The sequence below is a fragment of the Lissotriton helveticus genome, chromosome 12, assembly GCF_964261635.1.
Source record: "Lissotriton helveticus chromosome 12, aLisHel1.1, whole genome shotgun sequence".
NCBI lineage: Eukaryota > Metazoa > Chordata > Amphibia > Caudata > Salamandridae > Lissotriton > Lissotriton helveticus.
In genome coordinates this window covers 140,007,972-140,020,622 of record NC_136073.1, presented here as the reverse complement: position 1 = coordinate 140,020,622, position 12,651 = coordinate 140,007,972, and the positions used below count along the sequence as shown (strand labels likewise).

Below are 12,651 nucleotides of genomic sequence, written 5' to 3'. Positions count from 1 at the left end.
CTAGGGTTCGGAAGGTGGGACCGGACCCGGGGCTTGAACTCCATCTGGCCAGGCCCCGAGGGTGCTGGAGCCCCCTGTCCCGCAGGCCACCAGTGGGTCCGGGCGCTGGGGACGGGGCTCCACCGGTTCCCGGGGAGGCTCTCCCCAGCCTGGCTAGGGTTCGGAAGGTGGGACCGGACCCGGGGCTTGAACTCCATCTGGCCAGGCCCCGAGGGTGCTGGTACCCCTCCGTCCAGCAATCCGGCCGGGGGTCCGGGGCGCCCGGGACGGAGGGTCCACCGGGGGCCCAGGGGAGGCTCTCCCCGGCCCGGCCTAGGGTTCGGAAAGCCGGGACTGGGGCCGGGGACCGGGCCCGGGGCTTGAGCCCCGTCCGGCAGGGCCCAGTGGTGCGGGAATCCCCCCTCCGTCCTGCAAGCCGGCCGGGGGTCCGAGGCGCCCGGGACGGAGGGTCCATCAGGGCCCGGGGAGGCCTGAAGCCCCGGAGCCCTGCAGCCCCAGAGACCTGCAGCTTTGCAGCCCCCGGAACCCTGCAGCCCCAGAGCCCTGCAGCTCCGGGGCAGGCAGATTGGCGTCATTTTGGTCCCGGCCATCTGGTCGCCCCTCTCGCCTCGGCCATCTGGTCGCCCTGGAAGTCATGATGAGGTGCCATTCGCCTCCCGGATCCCAGCCAGGGCTCCAGGAGGTCGGGTACTTTCGCGCCTTGGGTCCCCTCTGTCACCTCGTGTGCACAGATTGCAAGAAAGTCAGGTAATTTCCCTCCGGATTACTAGGGACAGGGTACGCCCGGACACCCCTCCAAGGTTGGTGGTTCTCTGCTAGGGGGACCAGATGGGCTATGCCTGGGTAACACCTCCCTAGGCCACCCGGGGCTTCCTTCCTCCAGGCCAACGGCTTGTCAAATTGCCCAGGACGGGCTCCATGGCTCTTGGGCAGTCGTCCCCCGGGCGTCCGGGGCTCCATCCCTGCCGACGGCATGGAAAAGTGCCCGGGACGGGCTCCATACGTCCCGGGCAGTCCTCCCCCGGGCGTCCGGGGCACCCATCTCCAGGAGGCCAACAGCATGGCAAAGTACCCGGGACGGGCTCCATGGGTCCCGGGCAGTCCTCCCCCAGGCATCCGGGGCTTCCATCTCCAGGCCAACGGCAGGTCAAAGTGCCCAGGACGGGCTCCACGGGTCCCTGGCAGTCCTCCCCCACCGGGCGTCCGGGGCTCCCTTCCCCAGGCCAACGGCATGCCAGAGTGCCCAGGACGGGCTCCACGAGTCCCGGGCGTCCGGGGCTCCCTTCCCCGGGACACCGGCTTGTCAGAGTGCCCATGACGGGCTCCACGGGTCCCGGGTATCTGGGACTCCCTTCCCTGGGCCAACGGCATGCCGGAGTTCCCAGGACAGGCTCCACGGGTCCCGGGCGTCCGGGGCTCCCTTCCCCGGTCCGACGGCTTGTCAGAGTGCCCAGGACGGGCTCCACGGCTCCCGGGCGTCCGGGGTTCCCTTCCCCGGGTCAGCGGCATGTCAGAGTGCCCAGGACGAGTTCCACGGGTCCCGGGCAGTCCTCCCCCGGGCGTCCGGGGCTCCCTTCCCCGGGCCGTCGGCAGGTCAGAGTGCCCAGGACGGGCTCCATGGGTCCCGGACAGTCCTCCCCCCGGGCGTCCGGGGCTCCCTTCCCCGGGCAGACGGCAGGTCAGAGTGCCCAGGACGGGCTCCACGGGTCCCGGGCAGTCCTCCCCCCGGGCGTCCGGCGCTCCCTTCTCCAGGCCGATGGCAGGTCAGAGTGACCAGGACGGGCTCCACGGGTCCCGGGCAGTCCTCTCCCGGGCGTACGTGGTTGTCCGACAGATTCGGGCAGATGTGCTTTTACGAACCGGATCGGAATCGGCCCAAATAATAATAATAATAATAATAATAATAATCCACATTTGTAAGGCGCACAATCACCCGTAAGGGTCTCTAGGCGCTAGGGGCCGTTGGGAAGATTAAGCAAGCTATTGCCCAGAGTCACATGGTGCTGGGCTAATCTGCCGCCGGTGCCGGGGATCGAACCGTGATCCCCAGATTCCAGAGTCAGCCGCCCTAGCCGCGGCGCCAGCTATTTCCCAGAGTCACGTGGTGCTGGGCTAATCTGCGGCCGGTGCCGGGGATCGAACCCTGATCTCTGGGATGCTCGAGGGTTACTACGCGCTCTACAAAAACCTTAAATAAAAAAATCTCCAGATTCCGGAGTCAGCCGCGCTAGCCGCGGCGCCAGCTATTTCCCAGAGTCACCTGGTGCTGGGCTAATCTGCGGCCGGTGCCGGGGATCGAACCGTGATCTCCAGATTCCGGAGTCAGCCTCCCTAGCCGCGGCGCCAGCTATTTCCCAGAGTCACGTGGTGCTGGGCTAATCTGCGGCCGGTGCCGGGGATCGAACCCTGATCTCTGGGATGCTCGAGGGTTACTACGCGCTCTACAAAAACCTTAAATAAAAAAATCTCCAGATTCCGGAGTCAGCCGCCCTAGCCGCGGCGCCAGCTATTTCCCAGAGTCACCTGGTGCTGGGCTAATCTGCCGCCGGTGCCGGGGATCGAACCGTGATCCCCAGATGGGGATATCCCAAAAATCTGGCATGGATACGGCCCGCCAGGACTGGTTTGGGCACCCCTGGTATAGTGGTTAGTACTCTGCGTTGTGGCCGCAGCAACCTCGGTTCGAATCCAAGTCACGGCATTGCGGGTGGAAATCTCATGGCAGTTGGGAGATATTTTTTATTTGCAATATACAGAGTATTATTATTTTTTAAATAACACTTGTCCCAAACACTTTGTTTTCTTTGATTTGTGAAATTGCCAGCTTTAATCATGAGAAGTCATTTCATTATGATGCCACAGCTGTGGAGCAGAAGGGACAGAGTGTTTTAATACATGCAATGCTTACTTTTAATGTACTCTTGCATGTTGTAGCCCGTGTAATTGTGCAGAAATCGTTTTTGAGGAATGCAAAAACATTTCCTTGTGTAATAATACCTTTGCTGTAAGAATGACTTGGCCGGTTAGCTCAGTTGGTTAGAGGGTGGTGCTAATAACGCCAAGGTCGTGGGTTCGATCCCCGTACTGACCAGTATTTTTCACAATTAAAATAGAAAAGTCATGCATTACAGTACAAGACGTTTAAAAACAACGTATAGGTTGTTTGTTTATTCTGGTCATTAACTGGGCTCTGATGGCTGATGTTTGTGCAAGGGTGAGTGTTGCTAGTACCATGTAAAGGGCACTGTGGTCTAACAGCCCCCAGCCTCCCTCTCCTATGGCTGGACGACCAGCCCGCTCCTTGTGTCTCTCAAAGTGCACTGTTTGAAGCTGGGACGCATCAACTAAAGGTGACACTTTTTCTCCAAAAGTGACGATTTCTCTGCTTCTCGTTGGGGTGTCCAGAGGTGACGAGAGGTGAAGGAAAGAGCACATGGGTTATGTAGGCATCATTAAATTGTCTGCTATGTATTAGTGATCTTTAACATCGTTACACTCTCGTTCAGTTTAACGTATGTATAGCACACTCGTCCACCCGTGTAAATATTGCAAAATGAATACAGATATGTACACCTAATGATATACGTTTGTCGTGACCCTCTTTGTAATTTTTCCATACCATGTTCAGGTTTTTCTTTCTCCATTTTCTTGTCGGTAGTAGCTGAATACAAATTTAGAGACAGAAAAGTATGGAGTGCCTCACAGTGATACCGACACAGAAGGTGCAATGGTTCTAAGTGAGTGGAAATAGGCGCTGTAGCGTAGTTGGTTATAGCGCCTGTCTAGTAAACAGGAGATCCTGAGTTCGAATCTCAGCAGTGCCTTGTTTTTACACAACCTCATACAAGACTTTTTGTTTGATTAAAGACTCATTGTCTGCAAACACAATTTCTCCTATTATAATTATCCTCATGTACACAATGCTCCTCCTTAAAACCTAAAGATGTTTCAGGTTTTTACCTGCCATTGTAATGTACCACCAGCCACCAGTATCTTTAATTTTCAAAGCCAATCAGTTTGGTTTTGTGACGTGAAAAGATGTTTTTAAGCTTCGCTCGCTTCAAAGTACAAACCTAGGCAGCAGTAATGCAAGCTTCAAACAACAGGTGCAGCACAGGCAGCACCTGAGTACCATTGCATTACTGACACTGTTACTGAAGAGGCAGAAGAGGTTCAAGCTTCAGTGCCTCAAGAACAGGCAACGCAAGGGTAGCAGAGTCTGATGGATTGTGAGAGCTTGGAAAATGACACTGTGTGCTGCGTGGAGCTAAAAATGCTGTATCCAAAGTACTGCGCCAAGTTTTGGAGGCCACATCAGTGATATTGTGTTCTCTTAGGGAGAATTCACGTGAGGTTCTGGAGGCCTATTCTGAAAAATTGTATCTGTCCTGGGAAACTCCTACGGAGTATTGTCATGTACATCACACCACACACGAAACGTCATGTCCAGTTCTTCATGGCTTACCAAGAGGTTTGATACTACTCTTCCAATGTTTGAATAACATAACGCTTGAGGTGTAAAAAGGAGGGAGCGGTCCTTGCAGAGTAGGACTGGAGGGCAGTCTGTGTTGGTTTGTGAACATCCCAGTCAAAGAGGCGAAATGTGCAGCATCTGCCTCAAAACACATACACAACATATAAGACTCTGATGACTGACAGTGTCACCTGATTTGCACTATAAAAGTCACATACGTCATGGGCCTGAGTAGCCCAAGTAGCTCGCCGTGATCGTATAGTGGTTAGTACTCTGCGTTGTGGCCGCAGCCACCTCGGTTCGAATCCAAGTCATGGCATTGCGTGTGGCCATGTCATGGCAGTTGGGAGATATTTTTTATTTGCAATATACAGAGTATTATTATTTTTTAAATAACACCTGTCCCAAACACTTTGTTTTCTTTGATTTGTGAAATTGCCAGCTTTAATCATGAGAAGTCATTTCATTATGATGCCACAGCTGTGGGGCAGAAGGGACAGAGTGTTTTGATACATGCAATGCTTACTTTTAATGTACTCTTGCATGTTGTAGCCCGTGTAATTGTGCAGAAATCGTTTTTGAGGAATGCAAAAACATTTCCTTGTGTAATAATACCTTTTCTGTGAGAATGACTTGGCTGGTTAGGTCAGTTGGTTAGAGCGTGGTGCTAATAACGCCAAGGTCGCGGGTGTGATCCCCGTACCGGCCAGTATTTTTCACAATTAAAATAGAAAAGTCATGCATTACAGTACAAGACGTTTAAAAACAACGTATAGGTTGTTTGTTTATTCTGGTCATTAACTGGGTTCTGATGGCTGATGTTTGTGCAAGGGTGAGTGTTGCTAGTACCATGTAAAGGGCACTGTGGTCTAACAGCCCCCAGCCTCCCTCTCCTATGGCTGGACGACCAGCCCGCTCCTTGGGTCTCTCAAAGTGCACTTTTTGAAGCCCTGTTTGAAGCTGGGACGCATCAACTAAAGGTGACACTTTCTCTCCAAAAGTGACGATTTCTCTGCTTCTCGTTGGGGTGTCCAGAGGTGACGAGAGGTGAAGGAAAGAGCACATGGGTTATGTAGGCATCATTAAATTGTCTGCTATGTATTAGTGATCTTTAACATCGTTACACTCTCGTTTAGTTTAACGTATGTATAGCACACTCGGCCACCCGTGTAAATATTGCAAAATGAATACAGATATGTACACCTAATGATATACGTTTGTCGTGACCCTCTTTGTAATTTTTCCATACCATGTTCAGGTTTTTCTTTCTCCATTTTCTTGTCTGTAGTGGCTGGATAAAAATTTAGAGACAGAAAAGTATGGAGTGCCTCACAGTGATACCGACACAGAAGGTACAATGGTTCTATGTGAGTCGAAATAGGCGCTGTGGCTTAGTTTGTTAAAGAGCCTGTCTTGTAAACAGGAGATCCTGAGTTCGAATCTTAGCAGTGCCTTATTTTTACACAACCTCATACAAGACTTTTTGTTAGATTAAAGACTCATTGTCTGCAAACACAATTTCTCCTATTATAATTATCCTCATGTATACTATGCTCCTCCTTAAAACCTAAAGATGTTTCGGGTTTTTACCTGCCATTGTAATGTACCACCAGCCACCAGTATCTTTAATTTTCAAAGCCAATCAGTTTGGTTTTGTGACGTGAAAAGATGTTTTTAAGCTTCGCTCACTTCAAAGTACAACCTAGGCAGCAGTAATGCAAGCTTCAAACAACAGGTGCAGCACAGGCAGCACCTGAGTACCATTGCATTACTGACACTGTTACTGAAGAGGCAGAAGAGGTTCAAGCTTCAGTGCCTCAAGAACAGGCAACGCAAGGGCAGCAGAGTCTGATGGATTGTGAGAGCTTGGAAAATGACACTGTGTGCTGCGTGGAGCTAAAAATGCTGTATCCATAGTACTGTGCCAAGTTTTGGAGGCCACATCAGTGATATTGTGTTCTCTTAGGGAGACTTCACGTGAGGTTCTGGAGGCCTATTCTGAAATAATGTGTCTGTCCTGGGAGACTCCTACGGAGTATTGTCATGTGCATCACACCACATACGAAACGTCATGTCCAGTTCTTCATGGCTTACCAAGAGGTTTGATACTACTCTTCCAATGTTTGAATAACATAACGCTTGAGGTGTAAAAAGGAGGGAGCGGTCCTAGCAGAGTAGGACTGGAGGGCAGTCTGTGTTGGTTTGGAAACATCCCAGTCAAAGAGGTGAAATGTGCAGCATCTGCCTCAAAACACATACACTACATATAAGACTCTCATGACTGACAGTGTCACCTGATTTGCACTATAAAAGTCACATACATCATGGGCCCGAGTAGTCCGAGTAGCTCGCCGTGATCTTATAGTGGTTAGTACTCTGCGTTGTGGCTGCAGCAACCTCGGTTCGAATCCGAGTCACGGCATTGCGGGTGGCAATGTCATGGCAGTTGGGTGATATTTTTTATTTGCAATATACAGAGTATTATAATTTTTTAAATAACACCTGTCCCAAACACTTTGTTTTCTTTGATTTGTGAAATTGCCAGCTTTAATCATGAGAAGTCATTTCATTATGATGCCACAGCTGTGGGGCAGCAGGGACAGAGTGTTTTAATACATGCAATGCTTACTTTTAATGTACTCTTGCATGTTGTAGCCCGTGTAATTGTGCAGAAATCGTTTTTGAGGAATGCAAAAACATTTCCTTGTGTAATTATACCTTTTCTGTAAGAATGACTTGGCCGGTTAGCTCAGTTGGTTAGAGCGTGGTGCTAATAACGCCAAGGTCGCGGGTTCGATCCCCGTACCGGCCAGTATTTTTCACAATTAAAATAGAAAAGTCATGCATTACAGTACAAGACGTTTAAAAACAACGTATAGGTTGTTTGTTTATTCTGGTCATTAACTGGGCTCTGATGGCTGATGTTTGTGCAAGGGTGATTGTTGCTAGTACCAAGTAAAGGGCACTGTGGTCTAACAGCCCCCAGCCTCCCTCTCCTATGGCTGGACGACCAGCCCGCTCCTTGGGTCTCTCAAAGTGCACTTTTTGAAGCCCTGTTTGAAGCTGGGACGCATCAACTAAAGGTGACACTTTCTCTCCAAAAGTGACGATTTCTCGGCTTCTCGTTGGGGTGTCCAGAGGTGACGAGAGGTGAAGGAAAGAGCACATGGGTTATGTAGGCATCATTAAATTGTCTGCTATGTATTAGTGATCTTTAACATCGTTACACTCTCGTTTAGTTTAACGTATGTATAGCACACTCGTCCACCCGTGTAAATATTGCAAAATGAATACAGATATGTACACCTAATGATATACGTTTGTTGTGACCCTCTTTGTAATTTTTCCATACCATGTTCAGGTTTTTCTTTCTCCATTTTCTTGTCGGTAGTAGCTGGATAAAAATTTAGAGACTGAAAAGTATGGAGTGCCTCACAGTGATACCGACACAGAAGGTACAATGGTTCTATGTGAGTGGAAATAGGCGCTGTGGCTTAGTTTGCTAAAGCGCCTGTCTTGTAAACAGGAGGTCCTGAGTTTGAATCTCAGCAGTGCCTTATTTTTACACAACCTCATACAAGACTTTTTGTTTGATTAAAGACTCATTGTCTGCAAACACAATTTCTCCTATTATAATTATCCTCATGTACACAATGCTCCTCCTTAAAACCTAAAGATGTTTCGGGTTTTTACCTGCCATTGTAATGTACCACCAGCCACCAGTATCTTTAATTTTCAAAGCCAATCAGTTTGGTTTTGTGACGTGAAAAGATGTTTTTAAGCTTCGCTCGCTTCAAAGTACAACCTAGGCAGCAGTAATGCAAGCTTCAAACAACAGGTGCAGCACAGGCAGCACCTGAGTACCATTGCAACACTGACACAGTTACTGAAGAGGCAGAAGAGGTTCAAGCTTCAGTGCCTCAAGAACAGGCAACGCAAGGGCAGCAGAGTCTGATGGATTGTGAGAGCTTGGAAAATGACACTGTGTGCTGCGTGGAGCTAAAAATGCTGTATCCATAGTACTGCGCCAAGTTTTGGAGGCCACATCAGTGATATTGTGTTCTCTTAGGGAGACTTCACGTGAGGTTCTGGAGGCCTATTCTGAAATATTGTGTCTGTCCTGGGAGACTCCTACGGAGTATTGTCATGTGCATCACACCACATACGAAACATCATGTCCAGTTCTTCATGGCTTACCGAGAGGTTTGATACTACTCTTCCAATGTTTGAATAACATAACGCTTGAGGTGTAAAAAGAAGGGAGCGGTCCTTGCAGAGTAGGACTGGAGGGCAGTCTGTGTTGGTTTGTGAACATCCCAGTCAAAGAGGCGAAATGTGCAGCATCTGCCTCAAAACACAAACACAACATATAAGACTCTGATGACTGACAGTGTCACCTGATTTGCACTATAAAAGTCACATACGTCATGGGCCTGAGTAGCCCAAGTAGCTCGCCGTGATCGTATAGTGGTTAGTACTCTGTGTTGTGGCCGCAGCCACCTCGGTTCGAATCCAAGTCATGGCATTGCGTGTGGCAATGTCATGGCAGTTGGGAGATATTTTTTATTTGCAATATACAGAGTATTATTATTTTTTAAATAACACCTGTCCCAAACACTTTGTTTTCTTTGATTTGTGAAATTGCCAGCTTTAATCATGAGAAGTCATTTCATTATGGTGCCACAGCTGTGGGGCAGAAGGGACAGAGTGTTTTGATACATGCAATGCTTACTTTTAATGTACTCTTGCATGTTGTAGCCCGTGTAATTGTGCAGAAATCGTTTTTGAGGAATGCAAAAACATTTCCTTGTGTAATAATACCTTTTCTGTGAGAATGACTTGGCTGGTTAGCTCAGTTGGTTAGAGCGTGGTGCTAATAACGCCAAGGTCGCGGGTGTGATCCCCGTACCGGCCAGTATTTTTCACAATTAAAATAGAAAAGTCATGCATTACAGTACAAGACGTTTAAAAACAACGTATAGGTTGTTTGTTTATTCTGGTCATTAACTGGGCTCTGATGGCTGATGTTTGTGCAAGGGTGAGTGTTGCTAGTACCATGTAAAGGGCACTGTGGTCTAACAGCCCTCTGCCTCCCTCTCCTATGGCTGGACGACCAGCCCGCTCCTTGGGTCTCTCAAAGTGCACTTTTTGAAGCCCTGTTTGAAGCTGGGACGCATCAACTAAAGGTGACACTTTCTCTCCAAAAGTGACGATTTCTCGGCTTCTCGTTGGGGTGTCCAGAGTTGACGAGAGGTGAAGGAAAGAGCACATGGGTTATGTAGGCATCATTAAATTGTCTGCTATGTATTAGTGATCTTTAACATCGTTACACTCTCGTTTAGTTTAACGTATGTATAGCACACTCGTCCACCCGTGTAAATATGGCAAAATGAATACAGATATGTACGCCTAATGATATACGTTTGTCGTGACCCTCTTTGTAATTTTTCCATACCATGTTCAGGTTTTTCTTTCTCCATTTTCTTGTCGGTAGTAGCTGGATAAAAATTTAGAGACTGAAAAGTATGGAGTGCCTCACAGTGATACCGACACAGAAGGTACAATGGTTCTATGTGAGTGGAAATAGGCGCTGTGGCTTAGTTTGCTAAAGCCCCTGTCTTGTAAACAGGAGATCCTGAGTTTGAATCTCAGCAGTGCCTTATTTTTACACAACCTCAATCAAGACTTTTTGTTAGATTAAAGACTCATTGTCTGCAAACACAATTTCTCCTATTATAATTATCCTCATGTATACTATGCTCCTCCTTAAAACCTAAAGATGTTTCGGGTTTTTACCTGCCATTGTAATGTACCACCAGCCACCAGTATCTTTAATTTTCAAAGCCAATCAGTTTGGTTTTGTGACGTGAAAAGATGTTTTTAAGCTTCGCTCACTTCAAAGTACAACCTAGGCAGCAGTAATGCAAGCTTCAAACAACAGGTGCAGCACAGGCAGCACCTGAGTACCATTGCTTTACTGACACTGTTACTGAAGAGGCAGAAGAGGTTCAAGCTTCAGTGCCTCAAGAACAGGCAACGCAAGGGCAGCAGAGTCTGATGGATTGTGAGAGCTTGGAAAATGACACTGTGTGCTGCGTGGAGCTAAAAATGCTGTATCCAGAGTACTGTGCCAAGTTTTGGAGGCCACATCAGTGATATTGTGTTCTCTTAGGGAGACTTCACGTGAGGTTCTGGAGGCCTATTCTGAAATATTGTATCTGTCCCGGGAGACTCCTACGGAGTATTGTCATGTGCATCACACCACATACGAAACGTCATGTCCAGTTCTTCATGGCTTACCAAGAGGTTTGATACTACTCTTCCAATGTTTGAATAACATAACGCTTGAGGTGTAAAAAGGAGGGAGCGGTCCTAGCAGAGTAGGACTGGAGGGCAGTCTGTGTTGGTTTGTGAACATCCCAGTCAAAGAGGTGAAATGTGCAGCATCTGCCTCAAAACACATACACTACATATAAGACTCTGATGACTGACAGTGTCACCTGATTTGCACTATAAAAGTCACATACGTCATGGGACTGAGTAACCCAAGTAGCTCGCCGTGATTGTATAGTGGTTAGTACTCTGCGTTGTGGCCGCAGCAACCTCGGTTCGAATCCAAGTCGCGGCATTGCGGGTGGCAATGTCATGGCAGTTGGGAGATATTTTTTATTTGCAATATACAGAGTATTATTATTTTTTAAATAACACCTGTCCCAAACACTTTGTTTTCTTTGATTTGTGAAATTGCCAGCTTTAATCATGAGAAGTCATTTCATTATGATGCCACAGCTGTGGGGCAGAAGGGACAGAGTGTTTTAATACATGCAATGCTTACTTTTAATGTACTCTTGCATGTTGTAGCCCGTGTAATTGTGCAGAAATCGTTTTTGAGGAATGCACAAACATTTCCTTGTGAAATAATACCTTTCTGTATGAATGACTTGGCCGGTTAGCTCAGTTGGTTAGAGCGTGGTGCTAATAAAGCCAAGGTCGCGGGTTCAATCCCCGTACCGGCCAGTGTTTTTCACAATTAAAAGAGAGAAGTCATGCATTACAGTACAAGACGTTTAAAAACAACGTATAGGTTGTTTGTTTATTCTGGTTGTTAACTGGGCTCTGATGGCTGATGTTTGTGCAAGGGTGAGTGTTGCTAGTACAATGTAAAGGGCACTGTGGTCTAACAGCCCCCAGCCTCCCTCTCCTATGGCTGGACGACCAGCCCGCTCCTTGGGTCTCTCAAAGTGCACTTTTTGAAGCCCTGTTTGAAGCTGGGACGCATCAACTAAAGGTGACACTTTCTCTCCAAAAGTGACGATTTCTCGGCTTCTCGTTGGGGTGTCCAGAGGTGACGAGAGGTGAAGGAAAGAGCACATGCGTTATGTAGGCATCATTAAATTGTCTGCTATGTATTAGTGATCTTTAACATCGTTACACTCTCGTTCAGTTTAACGTATGTATAGCACACTCGTGCACCCGTGTAAATATTGCAAAATGAATACAGATATGTACACCTAATGATATACGTTTGTCGTGACCCTCTTTGTAATTTTTCCATACCTTGTTCAGGTTTTTCTTTCTCCATTTTCTTGTCGGTAGTAGCTGGATACAAATTTTGAGACAGAAAAGTATGGAGTGCCTCACAGTGATACCGACACAGAAGGTACAATGGTTCTAAGTGAGTGTAAATAGGCGCATGTCTAGTAAACAGGAGATCCTGAGTTCGAATCTCAGCAGTGCCTTGTTTTTACACAACCTCATACAAGACTTTTTGTTTGATTAAAGACTCATTGTCTGCAAACACAATTTCTCCTATTATAATTATCCTCATGTACACAATGCTCCTCCTTAAAACCTAAAGATGTTTCGGGTTTTTACCAGCCATTGTAATGTACCACCAGCCACCAGTATCTTTAATTTTCAAAGCCAATCAGTTTGGTTTTGTGACGTGAAAAGATGTTTTTAAGCTTCGCTTGCTTCAAAGTACAACCTAGGCAGCAGTAATGCAAGCTTCAAACAACAGGTGCAGCACAGGCAGCACCTGAGTACCATTGCATTACTGACACTGTTACTGAAGAGGCAGAAGAGGTTCAAGCTTCAGTGCCTCAAGAACAGGCAACGCAAGGGCAGCAGAGTCTGATGGATTGTGAGAGCTTGGAAAATGACACTGTGTGCTGCGT

General features: G+C 47.8%; 4 non-coding genes across 4 annotated transcripts; all 4 read left to right on the top strand.

The window, feature by feature from the left end:
- The first annotated feature begins 3,750 nt into the window (after nucleotides 1-3,750).
- On the top strand, nucleotides 3,751-3,824 carry TRNAT-AGU (transfer RNA threonine (anticodon AGU)). The gene has a single exon. It is a non-coding gene; the product is annotated as a tRNA-Thr (tRNA).
- A 3,388-nt stretch (nucleotides 3,825-7,212) lies between these two features.
- Nucleotides 7,213-7,286, top strand: TRNAI-AAU (transfer RNA isoleucine (anticodon AAU)). Its single transcript has one exon. It is a non-coding gene; the product is annotated as a tRNA-Ile (tRNA).
- A 671-nt stretch (nucleotides 7,287-7,957) lies between these two features.
- TRNAT-UGU (transfer RNA threonine (anticodon UGU)) lies at nucleotides 7,958-8,031 on the top strand. Its single transcript has one exon. It is a non-coding gene; the product is annotated as a tRNA-Thr (tRNA).
- A 2,029-nt stretch (nucleotides 8,032-10,060) lies between these two features.
- TRNAT-UGU (transfer RNA threonine (anticodon UGU)) lies at nucleotides 10,061-10,134 on the top strand. Its single transcript has one exon. It is a non-coding gene; the product is annotated as a tRNA-Thr (tRNA).
- The last annotated feature ends 2,517 nt before the right edge of the window (nucleotides 10,135-12,651 follow it).